The 23,631-nt window shown below is 38.1% G+C and overlaps 1 long non-coding RNA gene across 2 annotated transcripts in view; it reads right to left on the reverse strand.

The window, feature by feature from the left end:
* LOC121881554 overlaps positions 1-23,631 on the reverse strand; it is a 42,572-nt gene that overhangs the window by 11,683 nt on the left and 7,258 nt on the right. The window contains exons 2-3 of one of the 2 annotated variants that reach the window (XR_006091836.1): positions 17,612-17,752; positions 12,413-13,081 (exon numbers count right to left, since the gene is read on the reverse strand). This is a non-coding gene — a long non-coding RNA (uncharacterized LOC121881554). Of the gene's footprint in view, positions 1-12,412; positions 13,082-17,611; positions 17,753-23,631 lie in introns of those variants that run through there. The other variant, XR_006091820.1, reaches the window with a different exon arrangement.

A 23,631-nucleotide genomic window follows, 5' to 3' on the forward strand; every position in this document is an offset into this window, starting at 1 on the left:
ATATATTTGAAGTCCTTCTTTAAAACATGATGCAACAAAACAAGTTTTATTACATTTTACAGAGTTCTGATGGAATTAGAGATGCTGTTTAAAATGAACTAAATAAGATTTTATTTGGAATAAAAGAATGCTTCTCCAAACTGTGTTGTTGTGGACTTGCAGGTGTCATGAAAGGGAGTGAGTTAAGCTGAGCTGCTCTCTGTGATTCATGCTTCACTAATTGCCATCTGATTATGAGGGTGAATTGACCTGGAAATGAAATGCAACAGCAACTAAATTAGAGAGAAAATGAATGCTCATTGAGTTTGAGCGCATTCAAACTCATCAGCAACAGAGGTGCAGAGCTGTATTAAAAAGTACTTTTCCCAGAAGACTTTGTTAATGGAGCTGTGTGACACTGTCTGTTTATCTGATGAGGTTATATCTGATACACACACCAAAAGCCAACAATACACCAACTCTGGTAGAGCTGTCAGATATTCAGCAGATCCCTCAAGTGATAATTTATGTAAAGTCACTTTGCATATAACATGGAGTTGCACGACTTAATCAAGTTATCATTTTATGTTGACATTGACAAGTGTGTCTCGAATTAAAAATGATATTTTATAAGAATCTCTTGAAGATTAAGTGCTGCAAATAACATGATAAAGTTGATAATTATAAATATATTAGGCAGCACAATGGGTACACATCCTTTCTTTGTGCATTATCAAAATATCTGATTATTATGATTGGCGTTTGTGTATTCAAATAATACACGTAGGGATGATAAAAGTTTTCATTTTAAATTTTCAGCTGGTAATTTATAGTTTATTTGGACTACAATGAGCTAAGCCATTTTTACAATTAGTTAATTATGTTTAACATTTTAGAGCCACTTTGGGTCTATTTAAATTATTTCTGCCAAATTAAAACCTCAACACTGTTGCCATGTTACCATTTCATAAAATGAAATGTTTTCACATAGTTAATTAACGGTGAAGAAATACAAATATTACTCTTAGAGAGAAAATAAGCAAAATGCTAAAGCAAATACAATCCTCAGACCATTTAAGTTCCAAGTTGAAAAAGAGGTTGATAGAGGTCTCTGGCTTTTAATTTCACTCTGGTATGATGACATCACAAGCTGCAGGACCTCATGTGTGACATATTAGACCCTGGATATGAAAAAGACATGCTATTGGTCATCTTATGTCACCGGCTCTGATTTACTGGGATGTTCTAAAGTGCCTGAAACATTATATGACACAGTGAGAATAATGCAGACTTCTCACATCAGGTCACTGCTTGTGCTTTAGATCAAACCTGGACAAAAAAAACAAAAAAACAAAAAAAAAACACAAGTTGCACGTCATGCCCACCTGTGTAAATGCTCAATAAAACTGGCATACTTTGCGGTTAGTTTATGCTTGATGCCCCAAATATAGCAGGACAACCATAATAAAAAAAGCAAGGTAGGGGAGTGTGTCAGAGTTTACACAGGTGCATACAGACATGACTGGGAATACACCGCATGCTTAATGTGGCTGAGCCAATGTATCAATCAATGTGCTGTCTAGGGCCTACAACAATTACAGAATAATCATAAACATTCAATATGTCCAACCTACACTGCTGTATTTTTTAATCATTATTTTATTCTTATTCAACTCAGTGTCTTTCTTCCTTTTTAGTGAAAGCAGGCAAACTTCAGATTTCAACTCAGGTTTGACATTCTGTGGGCACTTTTCCACCAGCAGGACACAAACAGCAATATAATTTGCTAACACATAAATCAAGTGTGCAAAGAGCATTAATTAGAAATTCATTAAAAATTCAGACTCACCGGCAGGTGTGCAAATAAAGGATTAGGTAGACATCAATTATACCACATAAGAGAACATTTTAATTGCAATTCCTGGATTGATTTACAGAGGGAAACAATCAGGCTCCATGCAATATGGCTGATTGCTCATTTTCCGGGAAAATAATGAGGAAAACACCTCACCAGGTAACGCTGTCCCCAGCTGTAAATTCACACACACACACACACAGATTCAGATGTATGTGTTCTGTCATGCACACACATGCACCAATACACGCAGAATACACCATGACTGTATATGCCCACCAACACATTTCAATAGTAATCATATAGTAAAACATACAGAATAAGATAGAGAGACGCAGCAGATATGCACACACAGATACTATTGAGACACATACACATTCATCCAGAATTACAAAACATGACACACACACATGCATGCTCACACACATAAATACACATGCACTGCAGCTTGGCATTCCCATCTGCTTGTGTTGGTGGAGAAGTTCTTAAGCACCAAATGTTGCGCTGTTATGACTCAAGTTTGTGAATTCTCCAACCTCCTCTGTGTTCCTGATTACTGCATTATGGCATCTGCTTAATTAGCTTGGCTCGTGTCATATGTTGCACACGAGGGGGTGTTAAAAAGTGCCCTTCCCTCTTGCTCATTATCTGCCTCGATTCATGTGATGTATAATCTCTCTTGACAGACATTCGTATTGACATAGGGACAGCTGTCAGCAGAGCATGGTCATAAAGGGTGCATGGAGGATAAAAACCGCAAGGAAGGCCGATAAGTGGAGAGGATGCCAAAATTCTAAGTGAAACTTGTGATTCTGTGTTTCATTTTGGGTTCATCAACACTGCAACAGCTCTAATTATACTGGCTTTAATTTTATGGATGAGAGTTTTTTGGGAGAAGAAACTGATGGTAGGCTATGCATTTTGATTACTGCAGGTAATACGGAAAGTAACCTCTTGCCAGTGTATTTTTTAAATTGGTGTGGTGTCCAACTCTTGGCGAGGAATCAATCTCATTATTGCCATGTGGGAAATTTTAATCATTATCTGCATAACAGCTCTGGACAATAATTTTCCTCCCACAACACGTTACTTTCTTGATAGGACAGAGAGTTTGTTGTTTGGAAATGCCTTTTCTGTACAAGTCAAAGGATCTAATTCTGTCTAGGTTTAAAGCATGATATAATAGCATGATAATATAATGAGAACAACCTAAGCATTATAATGTGGTCTTCTCAATAAACATGTTATCCCAAAGGGTCCTTTATTTAAAGATGGTTGTTTTTATTGCCATGACTTAACTCTCTCAGCAAACAGAATAATGATAATGGACAAATCTGCAAAACCTGTAATGTGCCAATACCAAGAACACATTTTTTTCTACAATATTTGGTTAAAGCTGGAAAGTTATGTCAAATAAAATGGAGTACAGTGTCAGATCAGGCACTGAAGTCACTTTCGCTGACTATGATCAGTTATTTCATTCATGCTTCAAAATAACTGGCTTTTTCTCATCCGTGTGGCTAACAGCTGACTTGCGACGTCCAATCATATCCATGCAGGTGTACGGTGCGGCCATTATAACCTGACACATCTTGAATTACTCTGCCGACCCAACCTCTTCCTTACAGTATGGGCTATAGCATATTTTTAGTATTGTTGATTTAACTCAGATTTGACTGTCCCAGACTGTACAGTATCAATGTGATGAATGTGCAGTGAATTCTAGCACTACAATGTAAATACAGAAAAGTATATGAAAGCAGGGGCACATCATCAGCATCCATCTGCGCCGCTCTTACGTTATCTTTTTTCGTTTCGTCTCCATCATTTTGGTTTGTGTGTACTAAAGATGTGTTAAACTTTATTCAAAAATGACACTTATGACATATCTCACCAGCCAGTGTATTGGTGTATTATAGATGTACGTCGTAGTAGCAGTCACACAGTCAGAATTTGGTCCTGATCACCAAAGCTCAAAGAGCAATCTAGGACCACCTGGATTGATGACCAAAGATTTTGCTGCATTTCTCTCACAACAATTTCTCTTAACTGTGAACTTTCATCACAGCACCAAATTTGCAGTGATGGGTGACCCAGGCCTGTTTCCTTTAACCAAATCACAAACAGAAAAAATGAATTGTTCATCACATGGCAATGGAAATTTGTCTCTGATGTGGCTTACACAGTGAACAAAGTAAAAACATACACATCAAGTCAAAAAACAAAACACAGAGTTACAATACGGCTGTTTAAAAACTGTCTAAAGTCTTATGTGCGTGTTTGAGTACAAAGTCCTTCTTATATGTTTATTGTGTGAATGGAAGTTGGAATGAATCACTTTTCGAATATGTTTGTCCTGACTGGAAGGTTATTCATCCTTTGATACGGAATAAAACACAACTGGGACCCATTTAATTCTTCGGAATTATTCAGAAAAATAGTGGTTGAAGTGAGATTTGGCCTGTTACCGTAAAAACAAGAGATGTTGATGACAATGACGTGACCTCATGTATTTTTGTATGTCTTTGCTTAATGTTCATGACATAATTGTTTGAAATGATAATCTTTATTGTCTACTCACGAACCGCGATGGTGTCCTTCAGACAGACAGCTGTGACCTTACAGCCTCACAGACAAAGCTATAGCATTTGATTTAAAATACAATGAACACCTTAAACAAATGAATATGAACAGATTTGGTAACTGTGGTCAAGTGACTATTATTCCCCTTGAAAATAAACTGATTTTCACACCCACTCAAAAACTCCAACATATGTTCCATTGATGCCTAATGGGCCTGCTTGTGCTCTGTGCAAGGGACTGGAGAGGGCAATTAGTTGCATGTGGCTTTGATTAGTACTGATTCCACAACAGTGCTGGAAGGAATATAGAAAACAAAATGCTAAATGACTGTTGAAGCTCTTTTAGACAGAATGCAATAAAATGGAAGAAACTATTTAACTTCATGGTAATAACAGGTAAATGTGAACACGTTAACTATAGTATGGTGCCCATGGCTAAGATTATGCATATTCTACCTACCAACAGCCAGTGCCAGGCAATGCATATAAAACTGAAATAAATGGCTACAGATGCATGAACTTGCCCTGAAAGAGGTTTGCTTACTCTGTGATCTCATTCTTAAATGAAACCAATTTGCCTAGAAATTGGTTCTAAGGCCTAATGCTGAACTCTGTACATCAGCTTCACCACACACACACACACACGCACACACACACACACACACAGTTAGCTTTTACAAACTCACTTTCACAGTCACACTGCTTCCACCCCTTCCCTTGCTGCAAATCATGTTTGACTTTGAAGTGCTAATTTTGGAAGTTTAGCCAATTTTTATTTGCTGCTTTGAAATGTATCCCCTAAGCTGCTGCACCAGCAATGAAATATACAGACCTTTACAATGAGGGATAAGTGACCAAAATGAGAAGCGCCTGGTTTTCTTCCTAACATTATATAACTGTGAATAATCCCCACATAGCATTTTCTCCTGTGCCATCACTGCCTCAATTTATATTCAAAAATATTATGCAGACTTTTTACTTTTTGCTCATTCCTCAATACCCACCTAAAGTTGGAGCTAATTTAAGATATGAACAATACAATGCTGCAGACAAAAACCCTAAAACATTTTTCACAGTATTCCTGTGTTTTATCAGTGTTTGTGAACAAAAACTTTACCATAAAAAGGGAGAGTAAAATTGGAATCTGAACAAGTTTTCCTTTTTTTTGCTTAAAAGATACCTGGTGATATGTATAATGACATTATATCATTACTAATTTTGCTCCAGATGAAGACATTATTCAGGTCCTCATTTATATATGATACTTACAGTAAGTAACATCCAAAGCCTGAAAGGGAACCAGTTAAATCAAGAACCACATGGGCCTATAGACAGGTGTGTTTGATCATGTATAGACACTGGAGACCCAATATAATTCAGATACATCAGGTCTATTTAGACATAAAAATGTAATTTATATGACTGCATATTAAGCTTTGTCGCTGTGTTTTCTGAAAAGCCAACCCAGACACTGACAGAAAACGGCTGTAGTAATGTACGTAGCAGTGTTTGCCACCCTGATGGGTGCAAGGATGACCTCAATCACAATCCTTTTTTAACTGCTTTCAGCGGGAGCTGGAGCATTATATAGTAAAATAAGTTGATCAGATTGGCTCCTCACCAAGCAGCCCAGCTAATAACATGGCAAGCAAAGAGCTTGAGGGAGAGAAGATTTGGAATGTGGGCCCCTCCACTTTCAGCGCTGCTCTGCTTTAACACAGTCCTGGACTTGGCAATAAATTGCTTTGGTAATCAGCTTTTTGAAAAGCTTATTTACTGCTTGTTTTGTGTTTATTGTAGTTCTCAGAATGAAATATAAAATTGGATTTTATTACATGTGCAATTTTCCTTTCGTAAAGAATAGAGAGAGAGAGAGCACATCACCTTGTTGAGTATGGATGATCCAGAGAGGATGTATATTGTATATTATTTTTGATTATCTCTGTTTTGATGCAGTCGCCTCACGCTCCTAAGGATATACACTATGGGACTGAGTGGAAACATTTCATGTATAAAATGTCTAAAAAAAGCTGAGAGATCAAAATGTCTACAAGCTGGGGTGTATATCTGTGTGTCTGAGTGACAGAGAATAACAGAGGAAAAGGGAAGTGGGGACTAGTTTATACTGTATGTAAGGTATGGATATATCTTGTGGTATTCTGTTAGCATGTGAACAAAGTAACTTATCATTCATTGTACAACTGGAATATAAGATTAATTTAACCACAACTCCTCTTTACTAACATACAATCCATTTTCCCATATTTGAAGAATCATAGACCCAGTGACTCTTTTGACAGTTTCATCATTTTGTGCATCGTTTGTTCATTTTGTACAATGCAAGACAATGGGACAATGTGTTTTTGGAGACTATGTGCTATTATATAAAGCTAACAGGGCAGACGTCTGACCTACCCATATCCCAGTCATTCTTAATATTTGTTGTCACTACCCAGACTCTTTTTGGTTTTCACTTCATCTTATTTATGCTAGGTGAATGCATTCAATTATAAGCTATGACAGAAAACAGAGCACTCTGGAAATTGAATCATTTGCAAGAGCTTGCAATTTTGCTCAATCTGTACGATATTACCCATGAAAAAAGGGAGTCAGTTTAAAAGAATACTTTAAAATACTTTCTCGGACACCACCCTTATAATCTAAATCAGAATCACTGTTAAAAGCTCAGATCAAATACATCAAACAGTGTTCTCAACAAAACAACATATTGGCAACATTTTTAACTATCCAGTCTGTCATGGCCTGAAGATGTGTTACCACAAACTACTAACATCCTCTCAGCAACCACAAACAAAACCATATATGTTTTATTCCTCTTACTACAACTTAGATATGTTTTACTCTTGCTGGAGTTATACATAGCTACTGGTTCATGTCTTAACTTTTGTTATCTCAACACAACTCTACTCTAAAGAAATATTTTTATTTCCTCCTATTACACTGGCTGCATTATCCATCTAGCGAGGAGGTCTGTATAGACACAAAATAAATTTGCTATACTCAAAATAACATTAATTGTGCATTACCTGTTACTGTACAACAGGGTTATTGTTTTAACTTTGTGAACCAGTATCAAGCTACAGTATGCATGATATTATATAAATATTCATATTGCCCCTTGGATAATATATCTAGTAGCCTAACTATACCGTAACCTTAAAGCATTTAAGCTTTTTTGGTGTTTGCAAGATCTCTCATAAACACATTTTAAATCTAATGCGTAGTGACTTTATAAACGGTTATAGTCTGACAGATTCCATTAAAATGTATAATTTAGTAGGGATACACACCAGGCCATTTACTTTCCAGTCAGATTAAGATTTTTATTGTGACTATTTTATTAGTTTGGCTTTGGGATTTCATACAGTTGATTGTAATGTCCTGTTGTAAATGCTGCATGTTTCACAGCTACATTTGAGCCCATTATTAATCTATACCTGCTTCTTTATGAGTCATTATCTTTAGTGATATGCACTTTCTGATGCTATGTTTCATGAATGTAGCTAGGTAGCGAGCTAGCTATGATGTAGTCCCACTCACTAAGCTCTGATTGGATCAAATATTTCTCTAACAAGGGGAAATAAGCATCGACAGGCTCAACACCAGACTTTACATTCATATATAAATCGCTGAACAGAGGTCTGGAACCAGGTAAAGATCAGCTGTCACTACTGCTTGTGATGTCAAAAAAAACTCACTGATACTTCTGACTTTCACTTGCACAGTTATTGATCTTTCTGTTTTTGTTGACCAGTATGAAAAAGTAGTTTGACCGAGGGTCACAAAATGAGGCTTTATCATAAAATACTTCAAAGCAGCATCACAGGCAACAGAAAGTTGGATTAACACATCTTGCAATAATGATAACTGAAATTTACTCTGCTAGGATGAAGCAGTAGTAAAATATACTGTACGCAGGGACAACAGCAGTTTAAATTCAGTACATTATGTCCAACATAACATCCACAGCCAGTCCTATTCATATTCGGCAATTATTCTGGTGGCACATAGTTACAATGAAATCCAAATGAGATCTCTGTAGCACTGACATACTTTCTGCTAGCAGGTACAGGATGCCTCATATATGATTAATTAATTGCGGCAGCCTGCCATCTGTGTTTTAACTGATTAAATAGCTCACAAAGTGGGATGCACCTTTTGATGTGAACCTTTGGGGAACTGGCTCTGTCTTTGTATTTCTACCTTGATTAAGCACAATAATCCGGCACTTCCTCCAGCCCTCTATTTCAAAGTCTCTTTTAATTTGTGAGGAAAGGACACAAAGGCATTTGGGCTACTTTAAAATGTTGCCCATTTCCAGTAGTCAAGGGGATGTCTCTCTCTTTCCTTCTTTTTGTTTTTTTACAAAGTGAAGGTTTCACACAGGGCTGGGCCGGTGAGCAAGCATCGAGCTTTCAGATAAAAATTGATTCCAGTAAATTCTCACCTGAGATCCATCACGGTGAAAGGCTTTAAAAGGTCACACATGTAATAAGTTCCTATGGTCTCAGTCCCTCCAATAATAGGCCTTTAGTCTGCCATGGAAGGCTGGTATATAGAAATAATTGAGTAATCTGTGGACCATTCAATTCAATCGTGGGACTCAGTGACAGTGCAAGGCCTGCTGGGCTGCGGAGAGGTTGTTCTGGAGAGTCTTTCTGCTGACAGGGAAATGGTTTGTCCCTTAAAGCCATGCTACTCCAACTTTGCAACGGCACAGTGGATCACTGACATTTCAGAGGCTCTTCCAGGCCTAAATTGTATAGCATGGTGTCAGCTTTTCAAATCAGAAAGAGGAAAGAATATGACACAACAGAAATGTATGCCTGAAAGCACTGATTAAATTAAAAGCCCTCTTGGTATCCTAAATTAACATGTATCCCTGATGTATAGTGAAGTGTATCTGATGTAAAGAGCACTTTTTGTATCTGGAAACATTTGAGGGACAAAGTAAAATACTAGTTTAACCAGAGCTCTGTGGGGTTTTTATGTTTGTTTCTGCTAATACACGATGTTAAGCACAAGACTTACCAATTTATGCAAGTGTGCTACAACACAAAGCCAACAGTTGTCTAATGAAAAAGCTGAAAGACTTAAGATTCAATCCTTGCAAATTAAGAAACTAAGTAATTAACGATGAAGCAATGTCACTTCACAGTGATTCTGTCATACTGTCTAGCATTTGAATAATCTTTTCATACTGCAATTCAATGAGGCTTCTTATACTACACCCTTAGAGGGAACCACATCACTCATTACTCCATCTCTTTATCTGTCTCACCACACTGCAGTCTCTCTCTCTCTATCTACATATCTATGTATCCTTCAGAATTTGGAAAAAAAAGGGCAAGCTTATGCCAGAATGCATATCATGTCAGGAACCATTTTATTTAAATCGCTTCAACTGTGATAAATCCAGCAAGATGTAATAATATCTGTCAGCTATTTAGATCAGAAGTCAGATGTTGCATTGCAAAGTCCATAAACGTGATGTAGAGGATGCATGGTGTCCTGCAATTAACTTTCTTTAGGAGGATAATTTGTTGACTACCTGCAGTTATCAATGTATTCATATTTCCTTGCAACTGATGCCAGGCAGTGTTAGATGGACCTCTGTCTGCAAACTCTGACAGCATTTCCATGCAAGTCACTGATGTCACAATAGTCTTTACACATCATTTTTATTTTGAGCAAAAACTGTTCCCACCCATCAAAGACGCGTTCTCCACACATACACACTCACAACATGACAGATTTAGAAATATGACTTAAACCAGAACAGATGGCCCTTAAAAGTAAAACACAGTAATTCAATCTGGCTAATGGGAGGAAAGCCACAAACTGCTCCATTCTCATTTCTTTGACTGAGAAACTCGGCTGAATTGCTTCTCCAGCTTTGATGCTCAGCCCTTCTATCATAGTGTGTTTCTGTGTTCCCCATGCATATTATAAGACATTTAAAAGGAAAACAGTGTATATTTACTAGACATGCCTCACCATGTGCACAGACAGGAGCTATTAGTGCTTAGACGGGGGGTGGATGTATTGTAATTGATTGTTACAAAAGATTACCCTCTTCAAGAAGCATCAAGCTATTTCAGAACTGCATTTGACGCCTTGAAGCAATGAGAAGTGCAAAGAAGGCTCTCTCTGTGCCACACATTCACACTGACATGTGGTTTATGATGCACTGTTGTTTGATATTTGTCCCCACTTTGGTTCTTCATAAGTGTGAGTAGTAAATGGTAAATGGACTGCATTTATGTAGCGCCTTTCTAGTCTTCCAACCACTCAAAGCGCTTTACACTACATGCCACATTCACATCTATTCACACACACATTCATAGGCTGATTGCAGAGGCTGCCATGCAAGGTGTCAAACTACTCATCAGAAGTTCTAATTATTATTCACACACCAATGGCACAGCCTTCTGCAGCAATTTGGGGTTCAGTATCTTGCCCAAGGACACTTCGACATACTGAGGGGAGCTGGGGATCGACCCACCGATCTTCTGATTAGTGGATGACCCGCTCTACTTCCTAAGCCACAGTGCAACTCACTTGCCAGCCATGTAGGTCCTGTGGCAAACATGAGCCCCTTTCACACACGCAGTCTATCCCTGAAATGTTCAGGAACATTTCCTGCAAAGGGTCATGTGAATGGCAGCAGGGATCAATATTCAGGGAAATCTGTACTGCAAATTCCCACCTCAAGACCCAGTAACATTTCAGGGAAAATGTCGGTATGGCAGTGTTGTGAATGAAAGAATTAACATTGGAGGGACAAGCACATAAGGGGTTACGTCCATCTGACGATGCTTTCACAGGTGATTTGATACCTAACAAGCAATACAAGTTATTTTGTTTGCCTACAAGTTTTTTACAAGAATGGCTGGAAACAGAAAACAAAAAGAGATGTCTTCCACCGTGTACATGTACATCCAGCCTTGCCCCATCCTCTTCATCTGGTGAGTTTTGTGGCGGTTGGCATTCATAAGTGTTGCATTACCGCCAACTGCTTGACTGTCTCTTGCCCCATCTATTCCAGCATTGCCATGGCATGTGTGAAAAGGCGCAAGATGGAAAAGTTCCCGCATGTAGCTGCATGTGTGAATAGTGAAAATCACTGGCAGTGCTTGAAATGTTATCCCAGTAATTTACCGGGAACTATGTGTTAAACACACTATGGTTTCCATCAAGGGATGTCAGTTATACGCAAATGTAATGGATATTCCCCACATATCCAAAATCTGTAATAAGAAGTTGTTTTTGCCAATACAATCATGTTGTTAAAATGATAATGAATTTGTTTGAAGGTTGTGCCGGCATATGTTCTTGCAGTTATTTAAATTATATATTATCTATACAATGTTGGTAAATGGCTTTGCAGTTGGAAATATTCAATCCTATATGTGTTAGAAGTGTTCCAAAACATGCATTATGTATCATGTGGAAAAGGATTCAAAAGAGCAAACTTAATTGACAATATAGCATCCAACTGCTTTTTTTAGGGTCTATGAGGTTGAGTGAACCATAGTCTAAGTGTTATGAAGACAAAACACTGCTTTGTCTGGAATTGATTTAATTTCATTCACTTTCTGTATGTTTATGAAAAAATCTCCAGTTACAGAGGGATTGTATTCTCTTATATGACTTGCCTAATCTCCCAGTGAATCTGAAAGGACAGATTTCAACTTTACAAATAGATCAACTCTCCAGTCTGTACAGAAATTATGATAGACTAAAATAGCCGATTTGATGGGAAACGCATCTGTGTCGATTAAGGATAAGTAATGTGTGTGAAGGGGGGATGGGTATTGAATCTGGAATTCCCAACTAGGAGAAAATTGGTTTCTGTATAGCAGCAATATAGCTTGGACACTTCTAGTCAGTCTTTGGAGGAAATATATTAACCTGCCGGGCCATGCGCACAAACTTTCCAACCTTATTGTTGACAGGTTTTATGAGCCTAATGCACTTTGTGATGTATAGCATAATAACCCAGTCTATGACTGTAGGGCCTTACTCTTAATATCGGCTGCCGAGTGAATCAGGCAAAATTATTGTAATGAGACAAAATTTCCATACAACAGCAAAATGAGTTCATTACTCTAAGTTATATTGGTGAAGTAACCAAAAGAAATTGATGGTTTTATTAAGCTGGAATTGAATTTCAGGCATAAACAGAATTAGGCAAACATGCAGACAGCAAAATGTAATAATAATTACATTAGTGTTATCGAAAAGGTTATCAGAATGGCCCCTGCTGCTTCTTATTTATCGCTTTCAAACAGAGGTGCTGTTTTCAGCTCTAACATAGCTCTAATTTCGTGGCCTCAGTGGGCTGATTGAAATTTGTACAGTTGCCTTACCAAACTGATCATAACCCTGTACACAGGTGTAGAAATGCAGGTGAAAATCTAACATTTAAAATTGGTCAGTGCCAGTCATCTACAATATAAAGCTTAACAAGAGAGGCATGACCCATCCATCTCCTAGCTGCTAACAGTATGTGGCAACCAGAGCATCTCATGTCCTTTTCTCCAAGACTTCCTCCAGTTCCTCTTGGGGGAAATCCTCAGACACTCCCAGGACAGGTGGGAAGTGTAGTCCTTCCTGGGTTTGCCCTGGGGACTCTCCCAACCTGATCATTTCCAGCACACATCCAAAGGGAGGCACTTAGACTTTATTTGATGTGCAAAGCATTTAAAGGAATAGTTCAACATTTTGAGAAATATGCTAATTGGCTTTCTTGTAGAGAGTTACCACTCTCATGTTTTTTGGTTAAATGTGATACTTCACCTAGGAGAAAGTTTTTGAAGCACAGGAAACACCTAGGCTGGCTATTTTTAAAGGTAAAAAAATCTGCATACTATCACCTAAAGCTCACTAATGAATATGTCTGTTTAATTCGCACAAATACTTAAGTGTAACAATCACAAAATTACTGTATATGCAGGACTACTTCTTGGCCACGTCATAGACTGCACATAAATATGGACGTAGGTGTGACATTCTCTCCTGTTGTATCAGCTCTCAGATGTACGTCGCTTTGGATAAAAGCGTCTGTATTTCTAAAGAGAAGTTGACGCTTCTTGAATGGGAGTCAATGGGAGCCAGGGATTTTTTGGAGCCAGCACCTGGCGGCCACTGGTGGCATTGCACTTTAAGGTACTCCCACATTGGTTTCAGCCTCAAGCCATGGTAGCTGCCGCTTGGGCCAGGCACAGCTACTTCTTAGAGTCTTTGTTGGTTGCCTGGCAACCTTATGGTGACGACAAGACTTCCAGAAGTGACTGAGTCCGGCTGAGAAATAGTCCAGCATATAAGCCCCAGTAAAACCACAAATTATCTTTTTGTGAATTTGTGTTCTGGGTATGTTTTTAGTGGTGCATAACCGGTGGAAATCATACAAAATAAAACTGACCTTGGAAAAAAATGATTTAAGCGCTTTCACACAATTTTAATTACAATCACACATTAGAACGCAATCTACTTTAGATGGATTCTGAAGCTGCAGTACATATCTTATATATCCATTAAACAAAGTATCAGTAGTCATTCCTCCCAAGGTTACCATCTCTCTCAGTAGCTTAGCTGTACTCTCCAGCTGTCCACTGAGGACTGCTTCAGTGCATCCTCTACATCAGCTGATTATGCTATCTATCAACCCCAGCTGTCACTGCCCATTTAAACCTTTGTCAAGTCCTCCATGCAATGCAGCCTGCAGTAACCCAAGTAATTGCACTTTTGTAATCTAACACCTGAACATCACTTTCCCTATATATTTCTTAAACAGATAAGCAAGGTGCATTTTAACAGCAATATTTTGGGACTTGTGTTGCATTGATGGAGGCATGGGGTATAGTCTTGATGACAAATACACTGGTATCTAAAAGAACATTGTTTTGTTTTTGTTGTAGTTACAGCAAGCTAAAAGAAGGAAAAACAGATGCCAACTGCTTTTTTCTTGTTGCCAAGGCACAAACAGGATGCTGGCAGCTACAAAGATTCAATTATAAAAAGTACAGAAAATAATTAGAAAAAATAATAGCACTTGAAAAAAATTGCCCCTCCAGGAATTGCACATAACAATAAATCCGTTAATTAGCTCATTAATATTCAATTGGGGTCAGTGGACTTAATGGAACCTTTTTCATGGGCCAAGGAAATGTTTAACACTCATGCCTGTTCTCATTATCAACTATGCACAGGCAGGCCTTATCAGTCCTCCAGATGGTGAGGAACAATGCAGCACCATTATCGTCTTACGGCAGCGTGTGTGCCTTGTAACCGGTGTGTGCCTGGGACAGTGAAGTATAGATACTGAGGCATTTAGTGTAATTGATATGTGGTATATATCGTATTGTTTAGGCCTGTTTGTTTGCTCTGCTGGTATTCAAGGCGAGAGGAGAGGCGAAGATTGATTTTCACCGCAGCCATTCCCGCTCTCACCACAGGTCACAGATAACTTGTCAACGCAGGTTTTTGGGCTGGTGTAAAATGCATCAAGGCTAAACTCTCTCGGGTATAGTGGACGAGAGGGAGTTTCATCTCTGCAAACAAACCTCGCGTCGCCATTACCTTGTGCTTTGAGACAGATGTTTTATTCAACAAGTACATGGGATGGAGAAATGTCCAAGCAGAGTCTTTTCACATCTCTGCTCTGTTAGGTTCCCATTTTCAGGCAGATACCAGCCAACTTTATTTACTATATAGATATAGTATTTAGTATATAGTATAGGGGGGTGTCTTTGGAAAACACCAAATCAAAATATTTGTGCCTGTGGTTAAATTATGCGCTCTCTGGCATGCTGACCCCTAGAACTGCAGGGCACTCTGTTGACTATTATCACAAAAAAGTCTTGTCCTTTGCCACATCTTCATGTAAGGTGAAGACTAGAGGTAGACCGATAAATTAGCTGGGCTTATATATCGGCTGTCATTAGCATATTGCAGATAGACTGTATCTGTATATGCTAGCTGATAAGAAAGAAATTGCAGTACAGAAATACCGAAGATATGTAGAAACAGTGTCTCCATAATACTGTTAGGGCAGAGAACACTGACAAGTTTATTTTTCAACTGTAAAATTCAAAAAAATTAAACAATTTAATTTTAGATAGATTTTTTAAACTCAATTTTAACCTAAAAAATCCAGGCGATGGTGAAGACTACTGTTTTAAAGGTGCAGTGTGTAGGATTTAGTGGCATCTGGCAGTGAGGTTGCAGATTGCAACCAACTGAATATCCCTCCCCCTCCAAGCATGTAGGAGAAGATACTTGCAAAAAATGTGAAAGGCCCTCTCTAGAGCCAGTGTTTGGTTTGTCCGTTGTGGGCTACTTCAGAAATGTGGTGGGCTCTGTGGAAGGGGACCTGCTCACTGTGTAAATATAAAGGGCTCATTCTAAGGAAACAAAAACATAACTGTTCTTATTTTCAGGTGATTATACACTAATTAAAATATACTTATGAATAAATTACAAATTCTATACACTGGACCTTTAAGTTCATGTACTATATGACAGTATAAGCATTCAAGTCATAATATGCCGTCCTCATGATCACTCTTATGTTCCATTTAATGAGTGCATAAACATATGTTTCCTTCTATAAAGAAGCCTTCATCAGTCCTTTCATCAGTGTATATTATTGCATTCAATCTAACGCTCCTTACATTAAGCTAATTTTCTAAATTTTCACATGATCAACCAAAAACAGGAGCCAGATAACTGGTCGATGTTTAAACCTTGTCTGGTGTCATAGAAGATGTGCGAACTTGCTGGGACCCTGCCTCCTTATAAGCTTCTCAAAGATTCACATTACTTCAAGCTATTTCCACCAACATATGGCATCAGCCGTCAGAAAGCAGACCAAGTCAGAATCGCTCATGCATACACAATTGGCCAGGAAATGACTGTGTCAAAGTCTATGGTAAAGCCAGGTTTAATTAATGAAGCTATGATGAAAGCTAAATTGTCACTATGGGGCATTTTAAACTTATGACATTTACATAGCCTTTGAAGGGATTTCTCACAGAAATCAAGAAAAATGCTAGCAAGGATTTTACAGTTCTGTGATTTTCTGAGCAGAGTAAATAATGCAATCTGCTGAGAAATCTTCATTCACTGACAGTCAAAGGGGAAATTGATGCCACTTGTTACAAATATTCAGTACATTTATTTTTTATCAGCATTTTCCATAACACTGTGGATTAATGTGCCTCAGTTCAGAAGATGAACCGTGACATCGTCATTTCCCATTAACGTGCTCCATCTCTTGTATCCATCATTATATCTACAATAGTTAAATGTCAACCTTTTGAAAGCCAACATTTTCAGTCTCATCCAGGGTTACCCCCCTTTTAAAAAATAAGGCAAAACATGAAAGCACAGTTTGTTTTTGTCTCCGTTTGAAGCAAAGGCTGTGGATTTTTACAGAGATAAAGGCTGTTGCATTTGTTCTCAACATGTCAGTTTATTGACACCATTCTCACAGCAAGGGGAGATTATTAGAAATATTATCGCTTGGGAAAAAAAGAACATTTTGTTTCAAATCACTGGTGCAGAAAAATACTGGGATGGAGTGAATGACTTAAAAGGAGATTTTCATACATCTTCTTGACAACTAAGTGAAAGTTAAAAACGTACAAAATAAAATTGAATTCACTTGGCTGAAACAATGTAGGCATAAGGATTTAACAATGAGAGCCTTTTCTAAACAAATAACTGACAATGGCTTTCAGCTGTGAGAGCTAACAGAGCACAATGGCTAGGATTGAATGTGCTGAATGTGCTACGGCTATCCCACAAATAGAGGTGATCCTAAATCATGTGCTTAAAGGTTGCAGCTTGAGAGCCCAGGTGTCATGGATAATTCCTACTCAGATATCTATAGCTCTCACTATCTCACCCCATTCTCTCTCTCCTAGCTTAACTTCACCTCTGCCAAACAGGCAAGCTGCCATGCTATTGATCCTCCCCAACCTCCAAACGCCCAACCCCCTCCCCAGGCCGAGGCATAAGGGCAGTCACTAAACCTGTGGGCAAAGGGAAAGAGGACACTCCCCACTGAGTGCAATTGGGATTTGACAAAGTTAAACACTTCTCAAGCACAAAATTCCAGCCTGGGCAGCAGAGAGGGGATTCTGTCCTCAGGCCTCCTCACGCTCACCTGATCAGAAGGTCAGTCCCATCATCATCGTCCTTCTTGCCCATCTTGCACTCTTGCCGCCTTTGAGAAGCTCTGGAAGGGTTCAGCTTTCTCATTTACTTCAAACACTGCTGTCAACAGTTTTTGCTGCTCTCCTTGACTCTAAAATGATACAGAGTTCATATTTTGAGGAGGACATACTGTGGGGGTGAAGGGCAAAAAGTGCAAAACGGATGAAGGGGGATAGAGGATGAGGTCTTACAGTTAAACAAGGAAGTGAGTAAGGGGAGACCATATTTTGATGGATGCGACGCAAAACTTCACAAGACAAATTTAGTCAGTAAAACTAGCCCCACTCGGTCATTTGGTTTTAAGAAAGATGCATATCCTCTAAGCACTCAAATATATAAACATAACTCAATAGAATTAATAAGTAGAGATATTGTACATGGAAGGTGTTTCTATTTTCATTGATGCAAACCGCAACAGTGAAAACTATCATTGTAAAACAGTATATATAGATGTGAATAGACAGTTGCATCTAGAGATGTCTCGAGCCGATCCTAACAATGGGTATCAGGGCCATTTGGATATTTTAATGGATCAGTATAGGCCAGTCCTCTCTCTACTCTTTTGTCCACCTCCGCCTCCAAGTGTTGCAGCGGTGATCTCCTTTACAACAGCCTTCATTCATGTGCAAGCACAACAATAAAATGTATCAGCTGACAGTAATTAGCATTCATTTCCTGAGTAACTTGATGGCAGACCGCGAGTGAACTGAGTGTTTTTGACAGAGTGATAAGTATTCTCTAGAAAAAAATGAACTATTTTAGGAGTCATAGTCTCCCAGTTAAGCTTTCGTTCATATCATATCTATCATTTAAGCTTATAAATGTAATCATTTTGAACCAGGACCTTCAGTGTTTGGATCAAGAAACTTGTGAATAATAAGATTTGTGAAATTCAGTAGGCTATAAGTGTTATTTCAATGTATCAATTACATAATCAATATTGGTCAATTTAAGTATTAGATCTGCCTCAGTGTTGGCAGATACACAATATTAAAAGACTCAGATTGGGATTGAGGCCAAAATAACTTGATCAGATATCCCTAGTTGTATCCCATCCATACTCTTCCCATTTACTGTAGTTTTCTTGTCATTTGTCAGGATAAGCTCAATTAAATACCCACAAATTCCATTACAACCCGGACGGAAATGTTCTCAAGTGCTCTGACTACATCTCAGATACCTTACGGATTATTTCTTTACTGCATATGACCAGACCAAAATCCCGAAAAAAAACAAACTTAGGACTGATGCTTCAGAGACTAATCTAATCTAAACATAGTAAGCAATGAGAGCAAAGCCTGCCTTTTTTCAGTTGACCAAACTACAAATGAACAAGCTTGTTTATCAATACAAATAGCATTAATGCAGAAGGTGTGGTAGGATATGCTTATTAAAACAGATGTGTAGTAGATTAAATAAAGCTTTCATATCAGCATGTACGTGCTAGTTGTTGCATGTTGTGCCTAATGAGATACAAACTAATTCAAGAAAGGAATATAGTAATGCGTACACCTATGTGTTCAGTAAAATGTCAATTCACATGTAAAATCTTCTTTGCATGTAAAGATGAAAAACAGTGACACGATTATTTATATGTTTAGGTTTGTACAATAATTCCAATGAAAATGTAAATGTAACCTTTAACAGGACACAGATGACACAGGACATCACAAAGTCAGTGCAGGACCAGACATAGAGAGTCTTCAGGAGGCACAGGAATGGACACAAGGAGTACACACTTAGTAAGTAGACTAGATGGTTCATCTTCCATCAAATGTTGCAAATGTTTTTTGACATATTATATATGAAATCATGAGAGGGATTTGAATGGACTCACTTTCATTTTTTTATCCCATTGATACATTCTAATACGTGATATTGTATAAGGTTATTGACAGGATATTAAGATTGGCAATTGTTGTTCATTTCACAGCAATGTATCAACTATAATAAATGCTATACATAGCTATGTGTACAACATTAGACAACTGTCCCTATTGTTTTCTAAATGCGTAAATATTTTCAGTGTAACAGAACCTGAATGGATGGATGCATAGTGAAGATGTAGTGCTACTAGTACGGATGGTGCCCTACAGATTACACAGAACTGAACAGGACACAACAAAAAGGACAGGGGGCAGGACCGGACACAATAGCCATTCTGGACACAAATTAGTCTAACCATCTACTGGCCAAGCCAGCAAAAAAGTCTATCCAAATATACCTTCCTCCTGTTTTTGGACTTAGTGGTTGTTCTCAACACAACTGGTAAACAGATGAGACCAGACAGGTCAACAGCAGGCTCCATGGATGTACACTAATTGACTACAAGTGGTTTGCTGGTCCCCACAAACACTGAACCTTTAGTTGAAGGGTTGCCTTTGGACATTCTCTTTTTTTTTTGTTGCTGACACCCATTTTACCCTAGTGTCCTTTATCTATTCAGACCTGTGGGTCTCCTGTAACACAACCTGCAAGAGTGAAGAAGGGGTATTTAAGGCCGTATCACCGCAACAAAAAGAGCTGCATGTTTACAAGAACAAGACAAGCACATTACATTCAAACAATGAAGCACTGCCTCCAATCCTGTGCTCTCTTTCACTCACTACATCCCACCCCCTCGGGGTTAGCAGACCTTCCTTCATGTTCAAAGATTATCTGTTAATCCAAAATGTGCAGGAGCATGAGACGACAGGAAAGGGACCAATACTCTGGGGGGAGGGAGGGATGCATGGCTTTATTTGTTTGTTGGCTTTCATATTAATCCATTGGAACACAGTGCATTTTCCCCCTCTTTTCTGGGCATGTGTAAATGTTTTAGAGCCATTAAATGGAAGATGAAATTTTCAATGGATAGCATGTAAAAGTATTAATTGTAAAGACCATTATTTGGTGTCCATGAGGCTGAATCAGCTTAGCCACTCCATTCCCCCATTTGCATACAAAATGCTTTATTTTGGCAATCAATGAAAGTGCTCCACTATGTGTGGCTTATCACATGCTTGCAGGAAATGGATTCCTTAGCCATCTCGTTAAATTCTGTTGATGCAGAACAATTTGAAACATGGCACAGGCAGCAATGACATTTAAAGATGCCTCGGCTTAATTATATTTTGCAAACATTTGGGCTGTTTGTCCTCGGGGATAAAGTGCCTCCACTACAAAGTTAACTTGTTAATAATTCAAAATGAATCTCTCTTTTTGTTGAGCACCAATCATTATCTCCTATTAGTGCTGGTTAAGGGCATTCAAGGTGCCTCAACCACACAGGGGAGACAAACTGCTATTAAATCCTTAAAATGGAGCACACATATGCAGCACAATGAACTTTGAAAATTTCAGGAAAAAAAATACAACTACTAAAGTTCTTGGACAATTTTGAATCTTAAAGACAGAGTAGAGATGCTTAAGTGCACAAAAATATAATCAACAATTCAAATAAATATACACACATCCAAACAAAAAAACATGACCAGGAAGCACAGGAAAAGCAGATTAAACGGAAGAGAATGGCTGACAGTTGTTTCTGTCATACACCTGGGTTCTGGGTAATTACAGCCCACCATTGACATGACTGGTTAAATCACAAATAATCCAGAAATTCAAGTTGGAAAAATGCTTGTGTGTTGTTTCTGAAAAGGTAAATGGAAAAAAAGTACGAAAAATCTTATAGAACAGTTGAACTTAGTTGCCTGGATTGATTTACCGCTATGCACAATACTGCCACAAGGTGGAACCGTGTGACTATAACGGTGGCAGCTACCTACACTAGATTTATCCTCTGAATTTAAAGCTGACAGCTACTAGCAAGGCAACCACTTGATAACAAAGTAGGCGACAACTAACAATTACAAATCCACCTCTATAACAAGCAAGACGGATTTAGTGCTCTCACTATACAGTATGTATAAAACAGAAATGACTGCAAATACAATTAATATTAACATATGGACATATATACCATTGAAATCTACTAATCTAAGTCCTGATTAAACATGAACACAACAATACAAAAAACTTTCAAATGAGAAATGATGGATGACTGCATGTTGATAAAGGTAACGGTAAGCACAGGCTCTGCACAGGTGGAAGCTGACACCAATTGGGCATAATTAGCATAATGACCAGCAGTAGCAAACGACAAAAAGCAATAATTATCTTAGAAAAGGACAAATATACATGTTACTATGTTAATATATGATTTAAAGAACTGACACACTTATACAAGAATAATACCCATGTTGGAACTTAATTGGCTTCACTACTAGAACTCAACAAAAAAAAACTACTGAGCATCATCTTCATGAACTACACTGAACATATCACTATTAGAATGAGGGGGAATAGTCCAAGTCGTGCTGGCCTTTTTAACAGAAATATGTTAGCAGATCTTGTGTCAGCTGGTGTCAACTTAGAAGCTACGGCCTATGGTTGAGACTTGTAGAGCAGATGTACTCAGAGATGTTGCAGATCCCATTAGTTTCTTTTCTGCAATGAATATACTGTTTTAAAATATAATGCATAGTCATAAAAAATACATGTTTTGTAGTGGAACAATTACACTGTTAATTTGAACAAAATACTTGTTTAAAAAAAGCAACTACTATATACTTTGTCTATAACAACCCATCTCAGTCAACAGAAAAAGTATAAAAATACAGTTAATGAGCAGTGATTATACTTATGATACTATACAGAAAAAAACATGTTTTTGCATACATACTATATTTGTGCATTAATGCTCAAGAGCTCATATTCAAGTTCTCTGCACACAGGCATGAGTTTTGTGTGCATGTTTTCATTCATGATGGTCTATAAAGGCAACACAAATTTAAATTGCATCCCTTGGTGATAGTGTCTGTCCTTCTGATACTAATAAATTAAAGTGTGCAGACTGGCAACCATACAACTAAAAAACAGTCAAGGTCTAGCCTATATTGAAAAGCATGTTTCAACTCCATTAATCCACCTCATTCATTTTTCACAACGGACTTTCTTCTATGAATATACAGGCTTCAAATGTGTGACAGTGTGTCCTTTATGACACTCAATATCAACAAAAAGAGGAAAAAAATTAAACCTTCTCAAAATATATGCTATAGGAGTGCATTGATTTAATATAGTGCCATAAGCCCTTGCTCCTACACTCGACATGCAATTTGGAAATAAATTGAGTGATTTAGATAGAGGCACGGGGAGGAGTGGAAAAAAACCTGATGTAAACCTGGTACGCTACTATTGAGTAAGGTGACATTGCGCAACAAATCACTTGCATGAATAGAGAAAGAAAACGATTTCTATTTCTAAAAAGTAATTTTGTTTGGGGAAGGTGCGTTGATTGCCATGTATGTGAATCTATTCCTCACTCGACTCGAGGAGCATGAACATTTTATAAAAGTCAATGTTATATTTTGCTGTTAGCATAATAATCAGAAAGGCCAGACTTTCATCCAAAGAATAACAGAATCTCATTTATTCCAAGTACATAATAGAAGGCCAACTGCAACAGCCTCTCTCTCCCATGCTTTGTATACTGTTCTGCAGAGGCAGAAATAGTTGACTTTTGCAGCAGCAGAGTCTATTGTGTTTTAATTGAGCCCAATGAAGAATAATTAAGTAATTAAAGGCTTGATAAGAGAGAGCCACAGTAAACAGATAAAAGACAAGTGCTGGTATTAACAATTTGGCACACTGCAGAGTGAATTGGACATACCTCCAGTATGGCATCAGTGAAACAAGACAAAGCATCAAAGGCACCAACCAAAATGGGCCAACAGTCTGTATGTCATTTCTTAAAAGAGCTTGTGGCTGTGAATATGCACGTGGTCAGATTCAAAATTTAATACTTCCCAGCTGGATTTTGGGAATGGGAGTGCACTGTGATATTTTCACCACTCTGACATTAGCGGGTTTTATTTTTTGAGTAATTGCACAGCTTGATGTGTACTCAGGGGTTTCCATGAGAACGAT

Source organism: Thunnus maccoyii, chromosome 1, assembly GCF_910596095.1.
Source record: "Thunnus maccoyii chromosome 1, fThuMac1.1, whole genome shotgun sequence".
In the NCBI taxonomy this organism is placed as follows: domain Eukaryota; kingdom Metazoa; phylum Chordata; class Actinopteri; order Scombriformes; family Scombridae; genus Thunnus; species Thunnus maccoyii.